This window comes from Diabrotica virgifera, chromosome 9, assembly GCF_917563875.1.
Source record: "Diabrotica virgifera virgifera chromosome 9, PGI_DIABVI_V3a".
Taxonomy (NCBI): domain Eukaryota; kingdom Metazoa; phylum Arthropoda; class Insecta; order Coleoptera; family Chrysomelidae; genus Diabrotica; species Diabrotica virgifera.
Window position 1 is genome coordinate 83,854,395 of NC_065451.1, and position 15,606 is coordinate 83,870,000.

Genomic DNA, 15,606 nt, shown 5'->3' on the forward strand with positions numbered 1-15,606 from the left:
CTTCCCAGACGATTTTGATAATAGGCTTTTTTAGCTGATTTGACAAGTTTTAGATAAGTTGTCCTGTACTTCGTGATATATTCAGTGACAGAAACATTGGTAGTAAATTTCTTGATGTATAGAAGTGAACGCATATTCTTGGCTGATATGCGGATACCTTTCGTAACCCAAGGATTTCGATGTTTTGGCTTAATAGGAATTAAAGGAAAAGCTTTATTGAATATGCGGATAAGCTTATCTAGAAAAACACTGAAATTATAGTCCACGTCCATAGAAGGAAACTGCCACTCAGAAGTTAAGCATAAATTTTGAAATTTACGAAAATTCTTGGCGGAAAAAATCCTACCTAAACGTCTGGGTTTTGAGGAGGGTTTGTTGAAGATGTTAAACTTCGTATACACTGCTTCATGATCAGATAGTCCCGCATTAATAACTTTAGAGCAGACATCAAGGGATGAGAAATCTGAGACAATATAATCGATTGTGGTAGATGTAGTTTTTGTAATCCTTGTAGTAGAAGTAACGTGCATTGAGAGACCATACGATTCAAATATGTTGACCAGGGATACTTGGGTAGCACAAGCAGCAGCATAATTAATGTTAAAGTCACCGCATAGAATTTTTCTGCTTTTATGAGGCAGGTCATCTAACAAATTTAGCAGGTTCTGAAAAAATAGTTCCACGGCAGAGTCAGGTGATCTATAAATGCAAATAATGTAAAGACTAAGATTTTTATTATAAACTAAGGAAAACTCAAAGACGGATTCACTTAACAAAAAGTCGTATTTTGTTACCGGAGAAAAATCATTATTTCTAGAGAGAATTAGGGTGCCTCCATGAGCCGAACTTGGGCGATCATACCTGGCAATTGTGGTATATTTTTCTACAAAAAAAGGCTCGTTGACTTCAAGCCAGTGCTCTGTAACCGCAACCATCGGGGGAAATCCTAATTCCTCCAGAAACAAAAATAATTCATCAGTTTTATTTCTTATAGAACGAATATTAATCAGAACCATGCCAAAGTTGTCATCACTAAAATAATTTGAGGTTTCTAGTCCCTCAGAACACGTCGTGATGTTTAAAAATTTCGCTTTGGAGAGCCAGTGGAATAATAGCTTCGGTGGCATTCCCTTGACTTTTGTAGGTGTATAATTCTTTCCGAACTGAGGTAGGACCTATAAGCGGCAAGATCAGCTTCCACTCTGGACCAATTCCGTAGGCATGGTTAAATTCTAGAAGAACTTTTCGTAGTTCTTCGGTCGTAGTAGGTAGTCCTTCGGAAGCCAAAAAGAGTTTCACGCTGGTGTTGGTGTATCCATCATAAAATACAGAAGAAGGCTGGTCGTGAAGAAAAGCAAGATGTAGTTTAATTGCTTTTAAGATATCCGGTTCCCTTAATCTTGCAAGAAGGTATCGACTGTTCGAGTTATTAGTTAGTCTAACTCTTGGTGGTGTTAAAGGATCCAAATTTATGGATGGTTCCAAAGTATCTTTCTTAATAAAATTGATATGGGAACGGAAAGGCTCTTTGGATTTGCAAACTGTGATGGCCTGCTTGTCTGTAAATATATTTGTGTTTTCAACTTCATTTTTGTTGTTGCTTGGAATGGTAATTGGATTTTCCAAGCTAACCGGGCTTCTGATGTACTTCGGATGTATATTTTGTTCAGATGAAGTCTTTGATTCAGAGTATGATGATTCTGTGGACCATTTAATGTTGACACCAGGTGGCCAAATTTCCTTATTAAATAATAAGTCGATGGACGTTTTTGATTTTATGCCTATACTGAATGAGGAACCAGTTGCTGTGTTGGCGTCTTGAAGTAGGGCGTAACATCGAATATATTCCTTAATATCTAGCTTCTCTTTAATGTAGTGAACTTCTTAATTAGGGGTGTAAATTGGGGTTAAGTTGCTAATAACGACAAAGTGACATCTATCTTCTGCAATTTTTGATTTTTTGACTGGACCTGCTTCGAAATGAGTGTCTTCAGTTTGGGTACCTGTAGTGGCATATACTATGTTTCTCTTCACTACCTCTTTCTTCGTTGTTATAGCAGGTAGTTTGTTTGAAAGGTTACTCATTTGATTTGATATTTCACTTATGTTTGAAGAGAGCCTCTCTAATCCCAATTTGATCTCAGATGAATTTGAATCTTGGACTTGGACTTTAATTGTGTCAGTGGAACAGCCGAAAAAAACTGACGATATATTGAAGATATCTTGTTCCATCTGCCTCATCGATTTTAAAAGATATTCAGGATTTAGCAGGTTATTTAATTTATGGATCTCGTCAATTTTTTTTGTCAGATAGTCTAATTTGCCGTCATTTTTGGTTAATAAATCATATGTCTCGATGAAAATTGGCAAATTATCATTGAGTTTTTTTGTCACATGAATTAAGGCGTCAAAATTCTCTTGTGGTATTTGATTTTTTGATAAATCGTTTATTTTTTCATTTAAATATCTGAGGCTAGGAGACTCACATAAAGAACAGAAGAATCTTAAATGACAATTTTTTGGGTCCAGTAGAGTTTTTGCCGTTGTTTTGTTGAGAGTAGAACATTTGAGGCAAAAATACCGTTTGCAATCCCCATGGCAACGTAAAATATATTTTTCGTTTTGGGAAAATTCAGCTAAGCAAATTTCACAATTATTATTGTACGCCATGGTGTCAAGGTAGGTTGAATATACAAAATTTTAACTAGGTCGTTGAAAGTTAGTCGATGTGACGAAAGTAATAAAATGTAAACACTTACAGCTAGTATTCACAACAAAACAATCAAAACAAATAACAAAACACAAGAAACAAATCAAAACACACAACCGTTCGCTTCCAATGCTGGCGAACGAATGAGTTCTTCAGTCATGAAATGAATTCTGTCCATCTACTTCCGAAGACTCTTCGACCACCGCTCACAACACCGCCCTATCCAACTACAGTCATTCGGGGTAACTTTGATCCACTTTTTAAATATTTTTTTGATTTATTTTTACACTTACCTCCTTAATTGTTCTTTTATATTATATTATGATTGTGGGTAGTTCGATAATGTCTTGCAAGCTTAAAAATATGTCACAGTACCAAGTATAATTCAATAAAAAAATTTTTAGCATGGTTGGAAGTTAGACCCGCTATGGGTGTAACTTTGGAGCATATATACAATTATAAGAAAAATCCTATATACACATATGTCCAAAAGTTTGGAATATTGGAATATTTAGTCTTTTTATTGATTTTTATATATAAACTTTTCTTAATAGTTCAACATCATTTTGTTTCAATTCTTAACAATACTAAATAAATCTCAAAACCAGATAAACAATATGCAAAAAAAATTATTTATTCTCTTGGAGCGAAAAACTTAGAAAGTACAACTTACATTTACAAATAAATTAGTAAAGAAAAAAATAATTTTCAATAAAACTAATAATTAGTATTTCCTCCATTAGTATGTATGCATGCCTGTAGGCGATTTGGCATGCTGCCGATTAACTGGTCGAGCTGGGCTTGCGGAATTCTCTCAAATTCTTCACGAGCAGCATCTTTTAGTTCGCGAAGTGTAATAAGGGGATTGTTTCGCTTTTTAATGCGTGTTTTGAGAATGTCCCAAGCATGTTCAATAACGTTCATATCGTGGGAATTCGAGGGCCACTGTAATGTAGATATTCCTTCTACTTCCAGAAAATGATGTACTGCTGCTGTTCGATGAGGAGGTGCGTTGTCATGCATAAACACAAATTCATCACCTACTGCCCCTCGGAATAGACGTACGTCACGATTTAAAACTTCCTGGATGTACACAGCACCAGTGACACTTCTCTCCAGAACCAGCAGTGGCGTCTGTGTACTACTCATAATACCACCCCAAAGCATAATACTGCCACCTTCAAACGGGACATGCGGTTGGGCTGTTTCTAGTCGGGCTTGTCCTGGTGCCCTCCAAACCAATGTTCTTCGCGCATCAGATACCAAGCCAATTTTTGACTCATCAGAGAACATCACGTTATTCCAATTAGGACCATGTTGCACCATTTCTCTAGCCCATTGCAACCTTACTATTTTGTGTTGGTAGGTTAGTTTAGGAACATGTAAGGGCCTTCTACGATACAAATTTACCGCATTTAGTCGGCGTGTTATTGTTTGCCGTGAAATATTCAGTCCTTGCAGCCTAGAAATGTCTCTGGATATACCACTTGTGGATTCCAGACGATTTCTTCGAGCTATCAATGTTATCTGCCGATCTTGTGCTGCTGTTGTACATCGACTTCTACCACTTCTGGGATGATCCTTGACGTCATTTGTCTCTTGGAATTTTTTTTTTAATTTTAGATACAGCACTCTGAGTAACATCAACAATATTCGCGATATCACTTTGACTAAAGCCCTGTTGTAACAAAGCAATTATCCTAGATCTGTCAAAGCGAGATATCATGTTTCTAGGCATTTTTAAACGGCTCAATTCAAATTTAAGCAGAGACTGAAATAATGTGTAAATACGCTAATCAGTTGAATGTGACAAAAATGGGCAAAATGATACAAACACTTTTGAAGTTTTTTATCATTTTCATGTAAAAACGCTCTAAAATGAATATCAACAACAGTTTTGAAACCACCATAGGCGTAGATATATTATTTGTACGTATTCCAAACTTTTGGACATGTGTGTATTTGTTGTATTAAACTATCAGGACACCTTTGCAAGAGTGCACTAAGTTACTTCGGATCTACAAAAATTACACAGTTGTTACACAGCACAAAATGTTTAGTCCAGGCCTGGATACCCTTCTGTTTTATATGACTGTTCATGGGTTGATTCTACAACACTCTAAAACTAATTTAAAAATATTAGGAAACTAAATTTCGACAAAACAATACCAATTAAAGATTCTTCGTTAATTGACCAACAGAAATATTAAATTTTTCACTAAATAGGCGAATCACAGTTTCTTTTAACAAGTGGCACAAATAAACATATTGGAATTTGATTTGTGAAATTTGTTATTTTCAATGCACCTCAAATGGAATATTCTTATGCACTTATTACATTTTATACCTAATGATCCAGATCCTTCTTGCGTTGAATTTCACCAAGGGGAATGATTGAGGGAAATGATAAATCCTTTTCTGCTGATTTTCCAGTTTGTTCTGTTCTGTGTTGTTTTCCTTGTTTCCTTTACTGCATTTTTTAACTTTATGTTCCTTCATTCTACTTACTATGTGTTCTTCATTGTTACTGACGATTTGATCCTGTTCTTTCCTTTCTGCTAGTACAATATGTACTGGCATATTGTCAATGTCGAAATTGTAGCCAATTGAGTCCTCGTTTATAATTTCAGTCATATTGGTTTCTTCCAAAATTTGCTGACCGTGCAGATCTCCATAATACAGCATCTGTTCTTGATTTACCTCAACGTCAACTTCTCAACTCTTCATTTTCTTGAGCATTGTTCTCAACTGCAGGTATGTATTCTGCTTATTTAACAGTTCTGTTTGCCGTAAAGATCCTTGCGATCTATGACCCGCTCGTCGTGACCCGTCAAAATAGCCCGGTCAAAAAGCCCCGTCAAAATAGCCCGAACACAAAATAAACTAGACAAAATAGCCCGCAAACAAAATAGCCCCGACAAAATAGATCGCACACAAAATAGCCCCGGTCAAAACAGCCCCGGCTAAAATAGCCCCGTCTAAAACAGCCTCTCATAAACAATTACATAATTATTTATACAAGGTGTCCAAAAACTTTTTTTAATTTAAATTATTTGACAAAAAGGAAGAATGTATTTAATTTATTTAATTTAAAATGCATTTTACTGTTGCCCGAAAACAGAAAAAATGTTTATATCATAAATAAACATTGATTTTCGCTTAACTTAAATGTTCAAACTTCCAAGAGGCAGGGAAGACCGGACTCGAGTTCTCTGAAAAGACCATTTTTATTTAATGTGGTTAAGATAAACATCTGAATAGAGGATAATTACTATTTCCGAAAAAATGTATTTTTAAGGAATTATTTCATGATGAATTCTGAAGGGAGCTTTTTTGTCGGAGCTATTTTGTCGACGGGCTATTATTCCGCGGCTATTTTGTCTGCAGGCTATTTTGTCGGGGCTATTTTGTGTGCGGGATATTATGTCGGGGCTATTTTGTCGGAGCTTTTTTGATGGGGCTATTTTGACGGGATACCCCCCTCGTATATTTGGTCCAACTCGTGGGTTTGGTCCATATCGTATTTTTAGTCCACATCGTGTTTTCAGTCCACCTCGTGGTTTTATTATACTTCGTGGGTTCGGTTAACCTCTTGTTATAGATTTTTTAGTACATATTGTTAGTACTTGAACTCCTGTTTTGATAATACTGATTGGCTTCTTCGACTGAAACGCTTGCCAGCAGTTATTGGAAGACAGAATTTTTTTGCCGTATGTAACGTTTTTTTCTAAAAAAAATTTCTTTAAAATTTTCTACGTATAGTAATTCTTTTCCAACATCTGCATTTATTTTACCCTTTGGTCGAGCATATAACGGAAGTTTTAGTAATGCCTTGTTTCTGCCAGTGGGATAAATTCCTGAAGACTCAAATTTCTTTTTGAGGTAGTAAATGTTGTTTACTATGTTGTGCACCGGAACAATGATTTATGTTACATATTGGCAACATGTAACATAAATTATTGTTCCGGTGCACGCCAATTTTTTTGCTACTTCTGAAATGAGGCATAGTTTGGGAAGAAGTTGTACAAAATGGTTCATTTCGTTGTAAGATAAATTATGCTCCGAGACAAACGCTACGCATTTCAGATTTTTTAGTTTTCTCTATATTGCTGAAATTTTTGAGAGATGCTAGTGTTTGCTGACCTTTTACAGATTTTAACTTTTTTTGTGACTTTCCCTAATATTGTTTTGATAATATATTTTTCCTGTAAGCTTTACAGTAGTTACTATTTTGTTCTCCTTGCTTTATCAACGATTAAAATCGGGATCATTTAGTATTTTTTGACCCTAATCTACCAAACAAATAAAACAAAATTTATAAAAAAAATCGCCAATGAAAAAAAAAAACGAATATTTGTAAGTACATATATAATAACAATAATAATAATAATAATAATAATAATAATGAAATGGCTGAGAGTAGCAGGGATACTTGCCATGGAACAAAAACTGACACCTGGCAGTAGGTATAAAATGCATACCCATGAAAATGGTGGATAATCATAAGTTTAGGGCCGCTGCCTGGGGATCGCCAGGGCACGTCTGGAGCCGACGAATTCTATAGTCAATAAAAGCAGTAAAAAGGTTCCTTTTTTTTAGTGAATGCCTGGTTAGAAATGATAATGAAATGGCTGAGAGTAGCAGGGATACTTGCCATGGAACAAAAACTGACACCTGGCAGTAGGTATAAAATGCATACCCATGAAAATGGTGGATAATCATAAGTTTAGGGCCGCTGCCTGGGGATCGCCAGGGCACGTCTGGAGCCGACGCTGGAAGTAGAAGCATGCGGGACGTCGGTGGCAGGGTGTTGAGGAGGCGCGCCCCTGTCACACAATCAGCTACAGCCCAACAACAACAACCACAAGCGAGCCAAACAATAGAAAGAGCTCCACCCGGTGAAGGTGCCGCGCTGGAACATCAGCCGGCGCTCACTCAAGCGGGACGACCGAGGCAACGCATGAAATGGACTGTGTCCATTAATGGAAACATTTTGCGCTTCTACTATAAGGTGACAAACCTCGGTCAAGAAACGATCGGCTACCGACAACAGCTGTATGCCGAATTTTGCAGAGAGTACCCAGATAATCAAGTATCGGAGCAACGAGTATCAGATCAATATCGGGTAATCATAAGAAATAATCTTATCCCAGAGACTAGACGCGATACCATCAAAAGCGAAGTCGAACGGGAGATTAACAACCAAGGGCTATTATTAGATCAAGTCCCTAATGAAATCCCTGATGGGCAGATTCCTGAGCTTCTCACACCAGAAACTCAACCTGATAACACACCGCAGGAAAACAACGAGTTACGTGATAGCCTAGTAAACGAAATGGCTCGCGCCGTACAAGAGTTTAATGGAACAAACCCACTTAGCAGACCACCGCTACCAAGAATAAACTCTTGTAAGAAACTAGGTGCGCTGTTACAAATTGTGAACACTAAAATCCTACCCAATTACGTCGTAGAAGCTCACACATTGGAATATTTGCATATGCTCATCTACTGTGCAGCAACAGCAATTGCTAATGTAATGGGCATTAAGATCAGCACGCGACGGGGTACTAATAACGGAAGAACTGGTAACAGGATTGCACCCTGGGAAAAAAGACTGCTAGGGAAGATTGAATTACTGCGTAGGGATATTGGCCAAGTCACAGAATATTTGCGAGGAGTACCAAGTAGAAAAGTCATTAGGAGAGCTGAAGAAATAATGCGGAGCACTGCAAGACACTCGAGATACGATCCAGACAATAACACAGCCCAACAGTGTTTGGATACATTAAAGCAAAAACTCTCCGTCTATTCAGGGCGACTAAGGAGGTACAAAGTTAGTAACAACCGAAAAACTGACAATGCACTTTTTGAAAATTCCGAGAAGACGTTCTACCGAAAACTCAATTCCACCGTAGAAAGTGCTGACAATTCTTACGCAAGCCAAGAAGAAATTCATGAGTTTTGGGTAAATCAACTTTCCACACCAGCTGATTTTAACAACAATGCTGGCTGGATAGAAGATACGACACACAAATGTCACCACTACGTTACTGCTAACTACGAACCATTCACGACTGAAGAGGTCTCAAATGTCATCAAAGAGCTTCATAACTGGAAAGCTCCTGGACCAGACGGAGTTCAGAAGTTCTGGTTTAAAAAGTTTTGGAGTATTCGTGAGTGCTTATCAGCATTAATTAATCATGTCATTTCTAACTCAAGGAACTACTTATTTAATACCAAAGGATCAAAATAACACCCAAGATCCATCCAAGTACCGCCCAATTACATGTTTTCCAACTTTGTATAAATTGGTCACATCCTGTGTAACCCGGCGTATCTACCAACACTGTGCTCTAAACAATATCATAGAGCCTCAACAGAAAGGATGCGCTAAGGGTTCCATGGGTTGCAAAGAACAACTTATCATCGACTCAGTCATTTCTAACCAGGCATTCACTAAAATAAGGAAACTTTCTAAAAAAGGGCTTTGATTCAGTACCGCATGAATGGTTTATAGATATATTGAGAATATACAAAGTCGATGATAACATAGTGACATTTTTAAGGTATATAATGACAGATTGGAAGACTAAAATTCACCTCCAAATACCTGGTGAAAACAATATCGAAACGGAAAATATCGCAATCAACCGGGACCTGTTTCAAGGAGACTCATTGAGTCCATTGTGGTTATGTTTAGCTTTAAACCCCCTTTCCCAGCTATTAAACTCTACTGACTCAGGTTTTAGCATTAAAAACAATAATACTGTGATAGCGAAGCTCAATCATCTGTTGTATGTGGATGATTTGAAATTAATGGCTTCCACAAAAGTCAAAGTCAAAATTTTATTTACGCATATAGCATTTACAGAGTAAGTAGGTATAAAACAACAATAATTATAAAAGTACAAAGGATAGTTATAAGTATAACCTATATAGTCTTACAAAGTTAAATCATTAGAATATACATACAAGTCAAAATATATCAAAAGATTACTATAACAATAACAAGATGTCGTTGTGACTAGATTTTTTTTCAATAATTATAAAAACACTGAAACATATATATAACAAAAAGTTTGGAGGTAACAAATTTGAAATCAGATTACATATTTAATAAATAAGACACATTTTACCATAATAATTTTAACATTAATTTGATAGAAACTTTTTTATTTTACCACTAAATTTATTAAAACCATCATTAAATCACACTTTTGTAACATTTCATTTGTTAATTTGCTCATTCGACAAATAGGCGAGTTAATGCCATAATTGGTTCTATGAAACTCAATGTTAAGTAGTTGGTTATTTCTGGAATTAATAGATGGAACACGCAGGCCAACAGCTGCCAGGAGATCTGGGTCATCAATAATATTATTTATGATTTTATATATTGTACAAATATCTAAATAGTTCCTTCTGGTTTCCAAAGGGGTTAAATTCAAAAGCCTCATGATGTCATTGACATTTATCTCTTCATAAGGTATTTTTAGTTTGTGACCTATTCGTCTCAAAAACTTTCTCTGAACTCGTTCAAGTTTTTCTTTGTGCACAGTGTAATATGGATGCCATATAGGTGCTGCATATTCTAGAATTGATCGTACTAAGGAACAGTAAACTTCCTTTAAAACAAATATATTGTCAAAACATTTTAATGTTCTAAAAACAAACCCTAACAACCTCATTGCTTTATTTGTAATCAGATCAATATGGTTTGAGAAATTTAATTCACTATCAAACCATACACCAAGATCTTTTATTAGGTAACATCTTTCAAGGCCTACCGAATTCAGAGTGTAATTGAAAAGAATAGGTTTTTTTATTCTGCTAAATGTAATGATTTTACATTTATTTATATTTAATGTTAGATTATTAGTATTACACCAATTTGAGAAGATATTGAGTTCTCTTTGTAAGTCTAGACAATCATTTGGAGACTTGATAATGTTCAGTATTTTGACATCATCTGCGAAGGCCTTGAATAAACAGTTATTAAAAACATTCTTGATATCATTAATAAATACATTGAATAATAAACTTGATAAGTGACCACCCTGTGGAATTCCAGAAGTAACAATGATTTCAGATGAGATAAAGTTCTTCATTTTCACAACTTGTTTTCTTTCTTTAAGGTTACTTTGAAACCAATCAAACATTGATCCATGAATGCCCAAGGCAGACATGTTTCCAAGTAAGATATTCTGATCAATTTTGTCGAATGCCTTAGAGAAATCGGTATAAGTTACATCAACCGGGTACCCATTCTCCAAGGCACCTAACAAGATATGCTCATAACTTAAAAGATTAGAAACTGTTGACCTACCTTTGGTGAAACCGTGCTGTTCAACAATAATTTCTCTAAAAAGTGGATTTAATTTATCTGCCACCATTGCTTCGAAAACCTTTGGAATAAGTGAGGTCTTAGATATAGCTCTATAATTTTTAATATTTGACTTATCTCCATCCTTATAAACGGGTGTAACAAAAGATTGTTTCCAAACAGCTGGAAATTTTTCAGTTTTCAAGGATAGGTTAAAGATTTTACACAAAACTTCTGAAAGGACATATTTACAGTTCTCTAAAAACAATACTGGCAGATCATCCGGACCCTTACTTAGTTATGGTTTCAATTTGCTTATTCTATCAAAAACATCCAACACAGAAAGTTCCATACCACCAACATCTAAAAATTTTTCATATCTAAAAGACATGTGTGTATCTTCATATTCCGAGAAAACAGATGCAAAATGTTCAGAAAACAACTCAGTTATTTCTTGGGGATCAGTTGTCTCTCTTTCAGAAAAGAACATACACTGTAGATACTCCAGAGAACCCTTTTTTGAATTTACAAACCGCCAAAATTCTTTTTTGTTAGATAGTTGGGACTCTAAATTTTTTAGATAGTTCTTATATGATGTTTTTGATAATTCTCTACATTGAGATCTTATGTAAGAGAATTTTAAGTAATCTTCTTAGGAACTTGTGCTTTTGTATGTTATATGAGCTTTTTTCTTTTCAATAATAAGATGTTTTAATTCGTTATTCATCCATCTTGAAAATTTTGGGGATTTGTATCTAGATCTAAGTGTAAAGGTATCAATAATATAGAATACTATGTCATAAAATTGAGATACAACAATATCGACATCTGCTTCCTCAGAAATGAAACTCCAATCCACACAAGACAGATGATAATTTATTTGTCTAAAATCAGCACATTTGAAGTTATAATAATAATAATCACTAAGCAATGGTATTGAAGCATCAGATAGAACAAAATCTAACTCAAAAGCTGGGTGAGGGTCATCCAATTTTAAAACAGGTTTATCACTTATGACAACATGTACATCCTTATGGTTGGAGAAAAGTAGATCCAAATAGTTGTTATACCTGTTTGGAATGTCTATATTTTGATATAATCCAAGGTAAGCATCACAATCAGATATAAAATTAGCTTGTTTAGTTATTATTCCACAAGGGATCGAACTATTTTCACAACTTATCCACTTTATCTTAGGTAAATTAAAATCACCCCATAATAGAATGTCAGTAATTTCCATTTGCTCAACAACATTCATGACAGATAAACAATATGTCTCATAAGTTTCTATATTTGAATCACCAGGTATGTAGGCATTTCCGATAAGTATTTTATGACAACCAATACTTATCAACACAAACAAATGTTCAATAGTGTCAACTGTAGTATTAAGTATACGACAAGACAATGTGTTTTTAACTGCAATAAGCACCCCACCTTGTGTTACACATCTACTGGTTTTCTCAGATCTATCACATCTAAAAATTTGATACCCATCAAGACCCAACTCGCTAGTCAATATACTTTTGTCTAAAAATGTTTCTGTCAGCAAGACAATATCAAAGTTTTCAACAAGTACATTGCACATAAGGGTATGTACAGTCGGAAAAATGAAAGAATACCCATGAACGAACATATAAAACACGCTGTATTTTCCTGTCACCGTGTCACAAAGAAAATTGTCCAGTGCAAGTACATGTAACAATAATTATTGCATGTACTTGCGCTGGCCAATTTTTTGTGTGACACGGTGACAGTAAAATAAAGCGTGTTTTATATGTTCGGTCATGGGTATTCTTTCATTTTTCCTACTGTAGTTTTGTTTTAATACCCCTTACATTTTGGTAATAAAATTTTAAATATTTATTGCATTTCTTGGTGTATTCTGAAAATTTGCAGGTTTCGTTTGCGTTCTATGATGTTCTCGAAAATTGAATGGTCTAAAAATTACATTTTCTGGCCAAAAATCTAATATTAATTGTATTATACAATGTTTCACAAATTCCTATCTTGAAGCTCTTGGAACTTGCTTTGGATGGTAATTCTTTGACAACTAATTGGTTTACATAGGATATTTGTGCATTTTGTTTAATATAGTCAAAAATTATTTGTTCAGTGGCATTGGCATCAATTCGGCCTATGAATACCCATTTTTTTCCCAGGAACGCCTTTAAACAAAATTCCAGTGCTACTGGCAGATCCTTTAGTAACTAATTTGGTAAAAGTACTAGTAGTTTGTTGTTTATTTTTGGGTGGCTCAATGATCTTAGGTAAAATTGTGCCTGCTATTGCATTACTAACAGCTTTACTCACCTGACTGCTTGTTATAATGTGGTTATCACTCATGTTTTCGTTCATAACATGACTGTTGTTTTGATTATGAATCTGTAAATTCATTTCATTGGTAATATTTTGACTTTTTGAAATTTCATGGTTATGTTCTCTATTCTTTTTTTTTCTCAGTCGAGAAGACCTACAACAGATGCTAAAAACTGTAGAAACATTCTCTAATGATATTAGTATGCAGTTCGGCCTAGACAGTGCCGTGTTTTGAATATAGTCAGAGGAAAGGTACAGCACGGTGGATTCGATATGCAAAATGGCCAGAACATCGAGGCCATGGAAAAAAAAACGATATGTACAAATATCTTGGAGTAAAGCAGGCGCGGAAAGTTGACCATAAGCAAATGAAAACTGAGATAACTACTGAGTTTATACGAAGGGTAAAACAGCTGCTTCGTTCACAGCTTAACAGTAAAAATTTGTTTAAGGCAATAAACACCTACGCTTGTTCCGCGCTTAGTTATTCATTTGGTATTGTTAAGTGGACAAAAACAGATATAGAAAATCTTCAGCGAAAAGTACAAACACACCTCACAAAAGTACAAAAATACCACCCTAAAAGTGCAGTAGAACGAACGACATTACCGCGGTATTTAGGAGGAGAAGGACTATGGATATAGGTGAGCAATTAGATAAACAGATTGCTAATTTAAGAACTTATTTTCAGATGCAGGCCGAGACATCTACTCTACACCGCGCTATTTGCGCAGTAGATGACACAACACCGATTAAACTGAGGGAATCAGAAATGCGCATAAACCACCTTACTAAGGACGAAAAACTGCGCGCCTGGATGGGCAAACCTTTGCACGGGCGACATCCGAATGAGATCAGCCAAGACTATGTCGACAATATAGCGTCGAACTATTGGTTGACATCGGGAAAGATGTCATAAAGATTCATTACTAGCCATTTAGGATCAAATTATACCAACCAGAAATTACCTGAAATATATCATCAAAAACCCTCATGTTCAAAACGACAGATGCCGATATGGATGTCAAGCCCAAGAAACCATCCAACATCTTACAGGGGGCTGTCAGGCATTTGCTGCAACTGAATACAAGGAACGGCATGACGCAGTGGGAAAAATCCTTCATCAAGAGATAGCTATCAAGCTGGGACTTCTCCAAACGGACCATCTCCCATATTATCAATACGTCCCTGAGAGTATGCTTGAGGATGGCAACTACAAGCTATACTGGGACTGCATTGTACTCACAGACCAAACAGTGGCACATAATAGACCAGATCTCGTACTAGTTAATAAATTAACAAGACAAACAACACTAATTGATGTGGCGATACCTAACAACAATAATCTACGTAGTAAATTTACTGAAAAGATCGCCAAGTACAGAGATCTGGAAATTCAATTACGAAGACAATGGAGAATGCAAAGTACCCAGACGATACCTATTATTATGTCTACTACTGCAGTCATTCCGAAGAACCTCATCGAAAGCATAAAAAGGCTGGGTCTAAATGAACATATTTACAAGACTATGCAGAAAGCTGTACTACTCGCAACGGCCAGATGTGTACGAAAATTTTTGGGAGATACACCTGCATACCAAGTCACCTAGGGCTCGATAACACGGAAAGAGTCCCACGAGAGCTCAATCCTTTTGATACCGTAGGTATCTGGGATGAGTTAATTTTCCCCTTAGAGGGAGTGTGAGCCGTATGGCCAAATCTGATGAAATGGCGAAATACCCTAGGTGATACTCGATACCATTGACTATGCTTCTCCATTTCTTTCTATCTCCTGTCTTTCCCCATCATCATCATCAATGGCGCTACAATGTTTTCCGTTATTTTTCTTGTTTTTAATTAGTACTGTCATCCGCGTATACAATAACTTGACCACCACCTGTCCTTAGATTTCCTATACTATTTACTTTTCTCATAGTAAAAAGTTCTCTAATGCTAAGTTAAATAATGTAGTTGATAACGCGTCTCTTTGTTTTAGTCCTTTATTTACAATTATTTCTTCTGTTTCGCCTTTTTGTGTTCTTATACTAACCGTAGTTCGCTTCATAATTATTATAAGCCTTATACGTTTTCCGGGTTTTTTAGTGCCAATTGAGTCAAACGCCTGTTGAAAATCGATAAAAAAACATTTCTAGTTCTATTTTGTGTTATATCACAACACAATATCAGTGTTTCACGCTGATATTGCCCGACTATTTCTCTTGTAACCTTTGTTAATCGTTTATAAATTAACGAT